At 34.6% G+C, this 12,982-nt stretch overlaps 1 protein-coding gene and 1 long non-coding RNA gene across 5 annotated transcripts in view; both read right to left on the reverse strand.

Annotated features, from left to right (window-relative positions):
- The window catches only part of LOC111727633, a 14,259-nt gene extending 4,117 nt beyond the window's left edge, over positions 1 to 10,142 (reverse strand). The window contains exon 1 of the long non-coding RNA XR_002775134.1: positions 10,084 to 10,142. This is a non-coding gene — a long non-coding RNA (uncharacterized LOC111727633). The remainder of the gene's footprint in view (positions 1 to 10,083) is intronic.
- The window catches only part of GPHN (gephyrin), a 642,655-nt gene that overhangs the window by 403,787 nt on the left and 225,886 nt on the right, over positions 1 to 12,982 (reverse strand). The window lies entirely within an intron of this gene.

The following is a 12,982-nucleotide window of genomic DNA, read 5'->3' on the forward strand; positions in this document are numbered from 1 at the left end:
TATAGCTGTGTACATTAATGCAATCACAGGGTACAGTGTGGTATTTTCACATAATTTTGAAATACTGTCATCAAACTGGTTAAAGTGGCCTTCATGTCATTTTCTTAGTTATTGAGTTAAGACGTTTATACTCTGCTTTTCCATATACTCTGCTAAACCATAGAAGGGACCCCACCAATCACCCCCCCTCCCCCATCCACCTCCCACCCCTCCCCTCCCCTCTCCCAACCCCCTTCACATATCTAAGGCTGTAATTAGGTTATAACATTCCTATGAAAGCTATAAATTAGTTTCAAAATAGGGCTGTGTACATTGGATACTTTTTCTTCCATTCTTCTGATACTTTGTTTGCTAAGAAGAACATTTTCCAGCTCCATCCATGTGAACATGAAGGAGGCAGTCTCCATCTTTCTTTAGGGCTGCATAATATTCCACGGTGTACATATACCACAATTTATTGATTCATTTGTGGGTCGATGGGCACTTGGGCTTCTTCCATGACCTAGCAATTATGAATTGGGCCGCAATAAACATTCTGATACAAATATCTTTGTTGTAATACGATTTTTGGTCTTCTGGGTATATACCTAATAAAGGAATTGCAGGATCAAATGGCAGATCTATTTTTAGTTCTCTCAGTGTTCTCCAGATGTCTCTCCAAAAGGAACGAATTAATTTGCATTCCCACCAGCAGTGTAAGTGTTCCCTTTTCTCCACATTTACACCAACATCTCTGGTTTTGGGATTTTGTGATATGGGCTAATCTCACTGGACTTAGGTGATATCTCAAAGTAGTTTTAATTTGCATTTCTCTGATGATTAAGGATGGTGAACATTTTTCATATATCTGTAGGCAATGTGCCTATCTTCTTTAGATAAATTTCTATTCAAGTCCCTTGCCCACTCTGAGATGGGATCACTTGTTTTTTCTTGCTAATATGTTTAAGTTCTCTATGGATTCTGGTTATTAAACCTTTGCCGGAGGAATAACCAGCAAATATCTTCTCCCATTCTGAGGGCTGTCTACCTACTTTATTTACTGTGTTCTTGGTTGTGCAGAAGTTTTTTAGTTTGATCAGGTCCCAAAAGTGTATTTTTAATGTTGCTTGAATTGCCCAAGGAGTCCTCCTCATAAAGTTTTTGCCCAAGCCGATTTCTTCAAGTGTTTTCCCTACACTTTCTTCTAGTATTTTTATAGTTTCATGTCTTAAGTTTAAATCTTTAATCCAGTGAGAGTCTATCTTAGTTAATGGTGAAAGGTGTGGGTCCGGTTTCAGTCTTCTACAAGTCACCAGCCGGTTAGCTCAGCACCATTTGTTTAAAAAAAAAATTTTTTTTTTTAATATAATTAGTCAGGTGTGATGGAATGAACTTCTTATCCTAGTTACTTAGGAGGCTAAGGTAGAAGGCTTGAGCCCAGGAATTGGAGACTACAGTGAAGTACGACTGTGCCACTGCACTCCAGTATAAGATATAAAGAATTTCTCATGGAAATACTCAGAACTCCATTGTATACAAATCAGCACAAAAGATACCCACCAATGTCAAATCACCCCAAAGAGCTAAAGCTCGTAACTCATAGAGACTCACAACACAAAAACAAAGCAACAAAGTACTCTTATGATTAATAGAACAGCATTACACATGCTGTTTACATTCTATTTATTAATGATAATGGCATGAATGTAACAGTCAAAAAATATAGGCTGCCTAAATGGATGAGAAAACCCAGCCCAAGTACCTGCTGACTCCAAGAGACACAGCTAAACAATAAGGTTGCAAAAAGGCTCAAAGTGAAAGGATGTAAAAAATATATATATATTTTTTCACAAATAGAAACCAAAAGAAAGCAGGTATTGTCATTCTAGTATTGGATAAAATTGACTTTAAATCAACAATGGCAAAGAAAGACAGAGATGGTCATTATACAATGGTAAAAAATACAATAACTACAGGTTTCTCCCACCACACATAAAAATTAACTTGCTATTAAGGAATAATTATTTTTCATTTAATTTGCTTTCCAGAATAATATATTCACAAGGTAAAAAAATTTCCAAAGTTAGGAAAGCATAGTAGAAACTTTCCTCCCTATCTTGTCATACCAGTTGAAAGCATTTGCAAATATATCTGCCACATATATTTGTGTGTATCTATAGCTTCCTTTTGTGTACAGTATATTGTATATATTTTTGTTAGTAATTAAGATAAGGTTTACATATGCTTTCAAAAAAGAGGATCTTATATAATGAATATCTCTGGTTCTTGAAGATTCTACCAGTTTTAGTTCAAATAAAATATACCTACTGTTTTGTTTTTTTTTCATATCTCCATGGCTTTCCTGGATTCTCCACCTCTACTCCTTTCATACCCACTCTCAACTAAAATATCTTGCTCTACTTGGTTTCTATCGCCTTTCACTCATTAATACTAACTGCATTAGTCTTAAATAACAGAAAAATTAATTAGCTTGACTTAAGTATTTACAGGGCCTGCAAAAAAACAACTAATTTAGGTAATTTAAAGACACTATGTGCTATTTCAATTACTTGTCAGAGACTGCTATTCCTGCCTTGCAGAATTAGTTTAGAAATATGGCTTTCATATTTTCCTTTGTGTGATTCAGACTTAAATAAACAACTTACGCTTACAAAATTCTTGCTATCAAAAAAGACTACTGTTCTCAGCACATGTAAAATAACCCAAAGTATTCATTTAGTTGTAAAGTTTAGTGATAATTATGCATACCTTAATTTTGCAACCATTCCTTAATTAATGAATAACTACATATATCATATGAAGTTAATGTTGCCATTCAAAAGACAGTAAAAAAAAAATGGTTCAAGTCTAGGTAGGATCTGTCACTTAAAAACCTATGAGTCCTTGGAGCAAATAATATATCTAAATTCCACACTACTTGCTTATAAAAGAGAAATACATTTGACCCTTCATATCCACAGGGGATGGTTCCAGGACCCCCCATGGATACCAAACTCCATGAATGCTCCCAATGCTCAAATGCTTTATTTAAACTGGCATAGTACAGTAGGCCTTCCACATTCATGCATGGGAAGCACAGTTGCCCAACCTCCTACCTCTACCACATCCACTTGTTTGGATGCAAAACAGAAAATAAGGAGGATCGACTATTAATCATCATCAACCTAACAGGATTACTGAGAACAACAAAAATAAAAATGTGTTAAAGCACATTGTAAATTTTAAAAAGCACTAAAGCTGATGATTATTAAATACTGATAAGTACACATGCAATGAATATTTATATTTCTTATATGTATAATAAATCTATAAGTTTTAGTTTTCAATACTTTTAAAGTTAATTTGTAAGTTAAATATTCAAATTCATGAATTTAAAATTGCACATGAACTTTATGGCCACCCTGTATAGTCAACAAATACTTTTTTGAACAATTACTACTATGTGCAAGACAATATGCTGGGTTTGAAATGAAGGAGAAAATAAGATAATTCTTCCCTTCACACAATGTATAATAAAGGCAAAGAGACATTAAGCAGACAAGTATACAAATATTAATTAACTATTAACTGTGATAAACTGGTAGACAGAAGCTCTTGAAAGTCAGAACCTAAGTTAAGTTCTGGCATGGACTGAACTACTCTTGCTAATTTACCAGCACAAAAACATGTATTTTTGGTACCACACTAAGAGACTCCCTTTTTAACTATCCTTTCCCTTTTATCTGTTTAGAGACTACCAGCACACTCCATTTAAATTAGTATCTTTCCTTTCAAGCATGATAACATGAAAAATAAGAAATATATTTTATATCATAACGCAAATTCTTGGGCTCAAGTGTTCCTCTTGCCTCAGCCTCCCCAGTAGCTGGGACTGCAGGTGTCTGCCACAACATCTGGCTAGTTTTTCTATTTTTTTTTTTTTTTTAGTACAGAGAGTATCTCCTCTTGCCTCAGGCTAGTCTGGAACTCCTGAGCTCAAGCAATCCACCAGCCTTAGTCTCCCAAAGTGCTAGGATTACAGGCATTGAGTCACTGCACACAGTTCCATTGACTTTTAATAAGTATTTGTTGGCATAATTATCCCTTGTACCTCTATAAAAGATAATCTATACCTTTGTAACTTCATATCCTTAGATACTGAAGTCACTAACTAATAGCATTATTTTGTATGCTTGTATGTTTATCAGAGATAAACAATGATTAGATATCTTAATTTTTAAAAAAGCAGACAGACTACAAAATTACCAAACACCTTCTTCTATCTATTTATGCTCTACTGACGAATGAATTATTTGGATGAAGGATTTCATCATACAGCATTATAGGTTAAAATGCTGTCTAAATAAGGCTAAATAATCACTATTAATGTATTTTAAAGATTTCCACTAAAGTACAAGAAAAACAAATATAAAAACACCCAGTTAGGCTGTGTAATTGATTTTCAGTAAAGTTCACATTTCTACTGCTGTACCTGAGATATAATGACAACATTTTTAAATAAAAAAAGCCCTCAAAGGTTAAAGACAATTAAAATTTTTTAGGATGGAGGAAATAAATTGGTGCAATTTCTGTGTGGATACAATAATACAAAGTGAGTTTCGCACAACAAAAGTACTGCAGAAAATAAAATTTAATTCTTTAATAATTTTATAGATTATTAATAGAAAATAAATAGATTATATTATTGTATTATTTGTATTACTTTTTAAAATCTTGATAAGATTTGGCTATACTTTAAAAGGCCTACCTCACACATTTCTTCACCTGTTGTATAAATTACACAGACTATTCAATACAAAAAGAAGTACATTTAGCAAAGTTTTTCAGGCTTGTTAACACTGCATTGTATGCCTTACTTAACAGAGAAGTTCCACAGTGAAGGGCACTAACCATATACTATCCCAAACATATTTAGAGTGTTCATGATCATCTCATTCTATTATATGTTGAGTAACAAACAAATTGCATAAGTTAGACAAGGGAATTTACTAAAAATTACTGAAGGAACATTATGCCATCATGAGATAATCTTAAAGGTTTTAGTTAAGATAATGGTATGAAAGAGATGACACATTCAAACTCACCTTAATGAAGATGGGCTAGGCATGGAGAAATCACCATGGGATAGAACATGAACCATAAAAGTAGCAAGAATGGTAAGCCATAACACCTAGGACTAGAGGCAAGGGAAGGAAGCAGTAATTAGGACACAGAGAGAGTAGGTGCATGGAGAAAGACTGACTAGCCTGGCAGGGCGCTGGCAACGTGGCAAAGAGTGAGCTAGAAGGAAAAATGATTTGATTTTAAATCTAAGACCTAATTCGTAGTTCTCAACAAAATCTGTTCTAATTTCCAACTGGAGAAAATAAGGTTTACTCTAATTATGAAACCATGGCTGTAATTCATCCATCCATAAATACATATAAATATTTTTTCCGTGAATTTTCTTTAAGTGCTTTACTCTATATATGTCAAACCAGCCACAAAATATAGATATATAAAATTAGAGTAAGAAAATTACTATAAGTCAAAAGAAAACAAAATGAAATTAAGGTGTCATAAAGATATGAATTACAAATATAAAACTGTGATTACAAAGGGTGCTACATTTTTTCTGAATATATGTTTTAAAACCCACAACTTTCTGTTTACTATCTTTTACATACAATTATCATTCTGTATCAAAACACTGAAGTCTCCAATTAAATTATTATTAGTTTTCTAGCATAATTTCTGTGAGAACTATAAAAGGATACAGTCACTTTAGAAAGCAAAATGTTAGGGCGGCGCCTGTGGCTCAGTGGGTAGGGCGATGGCCCCAAATACTGAGGGTGGCGGGTTCGAACGCAGCCCCGGCCAAACTGCAACCACTAGCCAGGCATAGTGGTGGGCACCTGTAGTCCCAGCTACTTGGGGGGCTGAGGCAAGAGAGTCACTTAAGCCCAAGAATTGGAGGTTGCTGTGTGCTGTGATGCCACAGCACTCTACCAAAGGTGAGAAAGTGAGACTCTGTCTCAAAAAAAAAAAAAAAAAAAAAGCTAAACATAAGAGTTACCACATGATCCAGCAATTCTAATCCTAAATATTTACCTAAGAGAAATGAAAACATAACACCCATACAAACACATGTAAATGAACATTTATAGAAGTATTACTTACAATAACCCCAAAGTGCAAACAACCCAAATGTCCATTAACTTACAAATGGATAAACTGTGCTATATTTAAACAATGGAAATAAAAAGTAACTTAAGTACTAAAACATGCTTCAACACAACACAAAAGTACCTCAAAAGCATGCAAAATTTAAGAAGTTAGACATGAAAACCCCACGTTATACAATTCTATTTGTATGAAAAGTCCAGAATAGGCACATTTATAGTAATAGGAGTAGATTTGTGATTACCTAGCATAAAGCTGGGGGAGAGAGGAAAAGGGAAGTGACTGGTAATAAGAACAAAGATTTCTTTTGGGAAGATGGAAACGTTCCAAATCAGTTTGTGGTAGCAATGGCACAAATCTGTATCTATACTAAACATCATGGAAGTGTATACTTAAAACGTTAATTTTATTGTATATAAAGTATAGTTCAAAACTATTTCTAAAACTTAGGATCAGTTTTATTTGTTCCTTTCCAGCTGTGTGCTTGCTTCTACTTAGTTTAATAATTAAAACCAACAATGCAAATAATTTTCCTATTAGACCAGTAAATATACACCTTTGTTTTTATATCAATTAATTTCATAAGATCACAGAACAGAACTTGTCTTAAAATATTTTTACAGCAAAATATACAGCTATTCCTGCCACCCTAAAACTCAGAGCCCTAAAGAACCATAATTTATTATTTCTCGTATCTGTAGACTGGCTGAAGAATGGCTGCTCCAGGTTAGGCTCAACTGGGTTCACTCAGGAGTACCTGGCTAACAGAATCTGACCCAGAGCTGGGGGTAACTCTCTTACAGATGTCTCTCATCCTTCTCTTGAGACCAATAAGCTGCCACATATTCATGTGGTATAGTAAATGTGCAAGACAGCAAGCAGATATACTTATCCCACTGGTGAAAGCAAGTGGTTAAACTCAAAGTCTAAAAGAAGTCCACTCAACCCACAATAGGAGGATCCTAAAAAATTATATGGTAAAATGCTCTGAAGGGAGTGGTTGAAATATGAGGTCTGTTATAGAAACTAATACAAATTTTAATTATTTTAATTTAAACACATGTTGGTAGGTATTTTCTTTGGGTGTATCAGGCTTCGATGCTATCAATTCTACCTCGTAATTATCACTTAAATGAATCTCTCTTGTCTATTTTACCATTGCTGCTGCTTTACTTTAGGGATTCCTTACTTAGACTAATGTGGTGTTTTCCTTGCCACTAGTCTCAGTTCTTTCTTATCTATTACAGGTATATCTCATTTTATTGTGCTTTGTTCTCTTGTGCTTTGCAGATACTGTGTTTTTTATAATTAAAGGTTGTGGCAACCATTTGGTAGATAAGTCTAAGGGTGCTATTTTTCCAAGAGTATACACTCACTTCAAAGTCTGTCTCACATGTTAGTAATTCTCAACAGTATTTTAAACTTTTCATTATTACTGTATCTGCTACAATGATCAGTGATCATTAACCTTTGATATTACTCCTGTAATTGTTTTGGGGCACCATGAACTGCTGCCACAAGACAGCGAACTTCAGTGATAAATGGTGTATATGTGTTCCAACTGTTCAACAGACCATTTCCCTGTCTCTTATTTTCTCAGGCTTCCCTATTCCCTAAGACACAACAATATTAATTTCAGGCTAATGAATAACCCTAAATGGTGTCTAAATGTTTGAGTGAAAGGAAGAGTCACATGTGTCTCATTTTAAATCAGAAGTGAGAAATGATTAAGATTAGGGTAGAGGGCATGTCAAAAGCCAGACAGCCTACTCTTACTGTCAGTAAGCGAAGTGTGAATGCAAAGGAAAAGGTCTTGAAGAATATTAGAAGTGGACATGCACTTTTGTGAAATAAAGTGAAAATGTTTTATTGCTAATATGGAGAAAATTTTAGTGGTCTGAATAAAAGATCAAACCAGCCACAACATTTCAGTAAGCCAAAGCCTAATACCAGAGCAAGTCCTAAATGACTTCAATTCTACAAAGGGTGAGAGAGGTTAGGATATGGCAAAAGGAAAGTTGGAAACCAGCAAAGATTGGTTCATGAGGTTTAAGGAAAGAAGGCATCTCTATAAACAAAAAAGTGCAAGGTGCAGTAACAAGTACTGATAAAGAAGCTGCAGCACGTTATCTAGAAGATCTTGCAAAGAGAACTGATAAGATTGGCTATCCTTAACAATAGATTTTCATCATAGATGAAACAGCATCTATTGGAAGATGCCATATAGGAGTTTCACAGCTACACAGAAGTCAATGCCTGGCTTTAGAGCATCAAAGAATAGGCTAATTCTATTGTTAGAAGTTAATGCAGCTGGTGACATCACATTGAATTGTGTGCAATGCATATTTTCCATTCTGAAAATCACAGGGCCCCTAAGAATTATGCTAAGTCTACTTTGTCTCTGCTATATAAATGCAACAATTCCTGAATAACAGCACATCTATTTATAGCATAGTTAACTACTTAACTAAGGCAACTTTTATTATCATAGTTGGCCTAAAAGCAGCCATCAATTAAGATAGCATTCAACCTCAACACTAAACATTTTTCCTTTATCTCAAACCTGAAGACCTAACTCCTATTAACCACACTGGACTGATCTATCAACTAATAGAAGCAATAATGTTAAGATAAGTAACAAGAATAACATTCTTCCTGCACAAGTCTACATCAGACAGGATGCCCACTGATAGTTATCCAACAAACAAGACTATTTATGTTAACTATTATCTCAAAAATCTGTGTTAACACAACACAAGTGTGTGCCAAGGAAAAGATTAAAATAAGTAAAAGGAATGTGGCAAAAATAAAACCTGTCTGTTCACCTAATAAAACATGACCTCCAGCATCAACAGGCTGCCCAGGGATACACATTCAATGGCCACTGTATCCTGACTGTGCAAAGGTAACATAATCACTTGTTCTTTAATGAAGGATTTGAATGAATCACCACATGAGGGTTTAACTGTCTATAACTTCCGATCAGTGAAATTGACCTCTTCAAGAAGTGAAAATATAGCAAAACGAGAAGACCCTATGGAGCTTAAATTTAAAATCTAAGTTACTCAAAACTTATCCTAAAATCAAGGGAAATAATACTCAAACTATCAGATTAACAACTGTGGTTGGGGTGACCTCAGAATATAATATAATCTCCAAAATGTTATCTACTTAGACCTAACCAGTCACAGTAAATCTATAACCATACCTCACTGACCCCAAATATTTGATCAATAGATCAAGTTACCCTAGGGATAACAGCACAATCCTGCTTTAGAGTTCATATCAACAACATGGTTTACAACCTCGATGTTAGATCAGGACATCCCAATGGTGCAACCACTATTAATGGTTTGTTTGTTCAATGATTAAAGTCTATGTTATCTGAGCTCACACCAGAGAAATCAAGGTCTGAGGACAAGAGAAATAGAGCCAACTCTTGAAAAATGTTCTCAACCTAATAGATGAAATCATCTTAATCTAATACATTTTCCCACTGCCCTGCCCAAGAACAGGGTTGGTTAAGATGGTAGAGCCTGGTAATTGTATAAAACTTAAAATTTACAAATCAGAGGTTCAACTCCTCTTCTTAACACATGTTTTAACCAACCTCTTCTTACTTGTTGTTCCTAGTATTTTAGCTATAGCTTTTCTGATACTTACAGATTGAAAAATCTTAGGCTACATACAACTCCATAAAGGACCCAACATTATAGGGCCCCATGGACTCTTCCAACCCTTTGGTAATGTAATATAAGTATTCATTAAAGAACCCTTACAGTTCCTAACATCTTCAACACTCCTATCTACAACTGCACCAACTTTAGCCTTATCCCTCGCCCTTATTATGTGAACCCCCTTGTGCCTCACCCCCTAGTAAATGTAAACAAAGGATTCCTATTTATCCTAGCCACATCAAACCTAGATGTATATTCACTTCTATGATCAGGATGAGCATCCAACTCAACATATGCACTAACTACAGCACTATGAGCAGTAATACGAACCACTTCATAAGGTTACTCTAGCAATTATTCTGTTATCTATTCTATTAATAGTGTTTCATTCACTTTATCAGCTCTATTCTCAGCTGATGACTAACTCTCCTATCCTGACCCCTAACAATGATATGATATCTCAACACGAGCAGAAATACATTGAGCCCCATTTGATCTAACAGTAGCAATCAGAACTAGTTTCAGGCTTTAGCATAGACTATACCATAGGCCCTTATGCTCTCTTCTTTATGACCAGATACACTAATATTATTATAACAAATGTCTTAACAACCTAAGTGCATTACATAATATAGGGTGGCCATAAAGTTCATGTGTAATTTAAAATAGTGTGCCATTTAAAACTGCACATGAACTTTATGGCCACTATGTGTGTTTGCAGGCGCATGTGTGTGCGTGCGTGCATATGTGTGTGTGTGTGTGTATATATATACATATATAAAGAAATCTTCTCAACTAGCTTCATAACCTAAACTTTACTATTAACCATGATATTTTTAAGTACAAGCATCTTACCCACAATTTCAATATGATCAGCTCACATACCTCTTATGGAAAAACTTTCTACCCCTAACACTAGCCCTATGTATATGATACATCTCACTTCCTATTTTCTTAGCCAGCATCCCCGCACAAATATAGAAATATGTCTGATAAAAGAATTACTTTCATAAAGTAATAGATGTGAAAATCCTCTATTTCTGGAATTACAGGAATTAAACCTACCCCTAAGAATTCATATTGTTCATGCTACTTAATACACCACATCCTATTAAAGTAAGGTCAACTAAATAAGCTATTCGGTCTATCCCCCTAAAATGTTGGTTTATACTCTTCTTGTATTAATTAACCCCCCTATTTTTTTTAGTTATCTTAACCCTCTTACTGGGCACTATATTCATGATAATTAGCTCCCACTGACTATTAATCTGAATGGGATTAAAAATTCATATATTAGCCAATATTACTATTCTGATCAAAAAGGCAAGAAGCCTTGATTCACAGAAGTTGCTACCAGATATTTTCTCATACAAGCAATGAGATGGGAGGAGAGGGAAGGGGAGGAGAGAAGAGGAGGAAGAGGGAGGGAAGAGGGCAAGAAGGGCATTGGTGGGATATTGCCAAAGGTGCACAATGCAAGGGTACATTCCAAAACAACTAAAGATAAATTATAAATGTCGTACCACAAAAAATAAGAAAAGTGATGGTTATGTTAATCAGTTTGATTTAAGCATTCCACATTATATATCAAATCACACTGTACCCCATAAATGTATACAGTTATGATTTAATAAAAAATGAAATTCAATTAAAAGAATAAAATATTCAGGACAATGAACAGTATCAAAAATCTGTAACCAAGTATCTTCTCTCATAATCTTACTTTTTAATTTAATTTTTATTACCTCCATTCATGTAAACATAAAAGATATAAAGTCTCTGTCCTTTTTATGGCTACATAATATTCCATAGAATACATATATCACAATTTGTTAATCCATTCACGAGTTTATGGACATTTGGCTGCTTCCATGACTTGGCAATTACAAACTAGGCCACAATGAACATTCTCGTGCAAATACCTTTGTTGTAAAATGATTTTTGATTACCTGGCTAGATATCTAGTAATGGAATTGCAGGATCAAATAGTAGGTCAACTTTTAGTACTTTGAGAATTCTCCATACTTCTTTCCATAAAGGATGTTTAGTTTACAATCCTACCAGCAGTCTCTACATCCACACCAACATCTGCAGTTTTGGGATTTTGTGATGGAGGCTAATCTTAACTGGAGTAAGGTAATATCTCAAAGTGGTTTTGATTTGCATTTCTCTGATGATTAGATGTTGAGCATTTTTTCATGTGTTTGTTGCCCATTCGCCTATCATATTCAGAAAAATTTCTGTTCAAGTCCCTTGCTCACAAGGAAATGGAGTTGTCTGTTATTATTGAGTTCTTGGTAGATTCTAGTTATTAGACCTTTATGGGAATCATAACCCGCAAAAATCTTCTCCCATTCCAAAGGCTGTTTGCTTTACTTGCAATGCCCTTAGTTGTGCAGAAGCTTTTTAGCTTGATCAGATCACAAGAATATACTTTTGGTGTTGCTTCAATTGCCAGGGGGCTCCTCCTCATAAAATTTTTTCCAGGCCAGTATCTTCAAGTGGTTTCCCTGCACTCTCTTCTAGTATTTTTAGTTTCATGTCTTAAGATTAAATCTCTTATCCAATGAGAATCAATTTATGTAAGTGCTAAAAGATGTGAGTTCAGTTTCAGTCTTCTACAGGTCACTAGCCAGTTCTCCCAGCACCATTTGTTAAATAGGGAATCTTTCCACCAATTCATGTTTTTGTTAAGCTTATCAAAGATCAAATGACAATTAAGTGGCTGGGTTCATCTTTAGATTCTCTATTCTATTCCATATATCTATAACTCTATTTCTGTGCCAGTACTAAGCTGTTTTGATCACGATAGATATGCAGTATAAACCGAAGTCGGGTAACGTGAAGCCTCCAGATTTGTTTTTATTTGTAAGTAATGTATTGGCTATCTGAGGTTTTTTTTAATAATTCTGCATAAAATGAAGTACTATTTTTTCCAGTTATTTAAAGTATGACATTAGTGCTTTGATAGCAATTGCATTAAATTTGTACATCGCTTGGGGGAGTATGGATATTTTAATAATGTCAATTCTTCCCAACCACGAGCATGGTATATTTTTCCATTTGTTAAGATGTTCTGCTATTTCTTTTCTCAGGGATTCATAATTCTCTTTATAGAGATCTTTCATATCCTTTGTTAGATA

Source organism: Otolemur garnettii, unplaced genomic scaffold (assembly GCF_000181295.1).
Source record: "Otolemur garnettii isolate 467f Iridium unplaced genomic scaffold, OtoGar3 scaffold00115, whole genome shotgun sequence".
Taxonomy (NCBI): domain Eukaryota; kingdom Metazoa; phylum Chordata; class Mammalia; order Primates; family Galagidae; genus Otolemur; species Otolemur garnettii.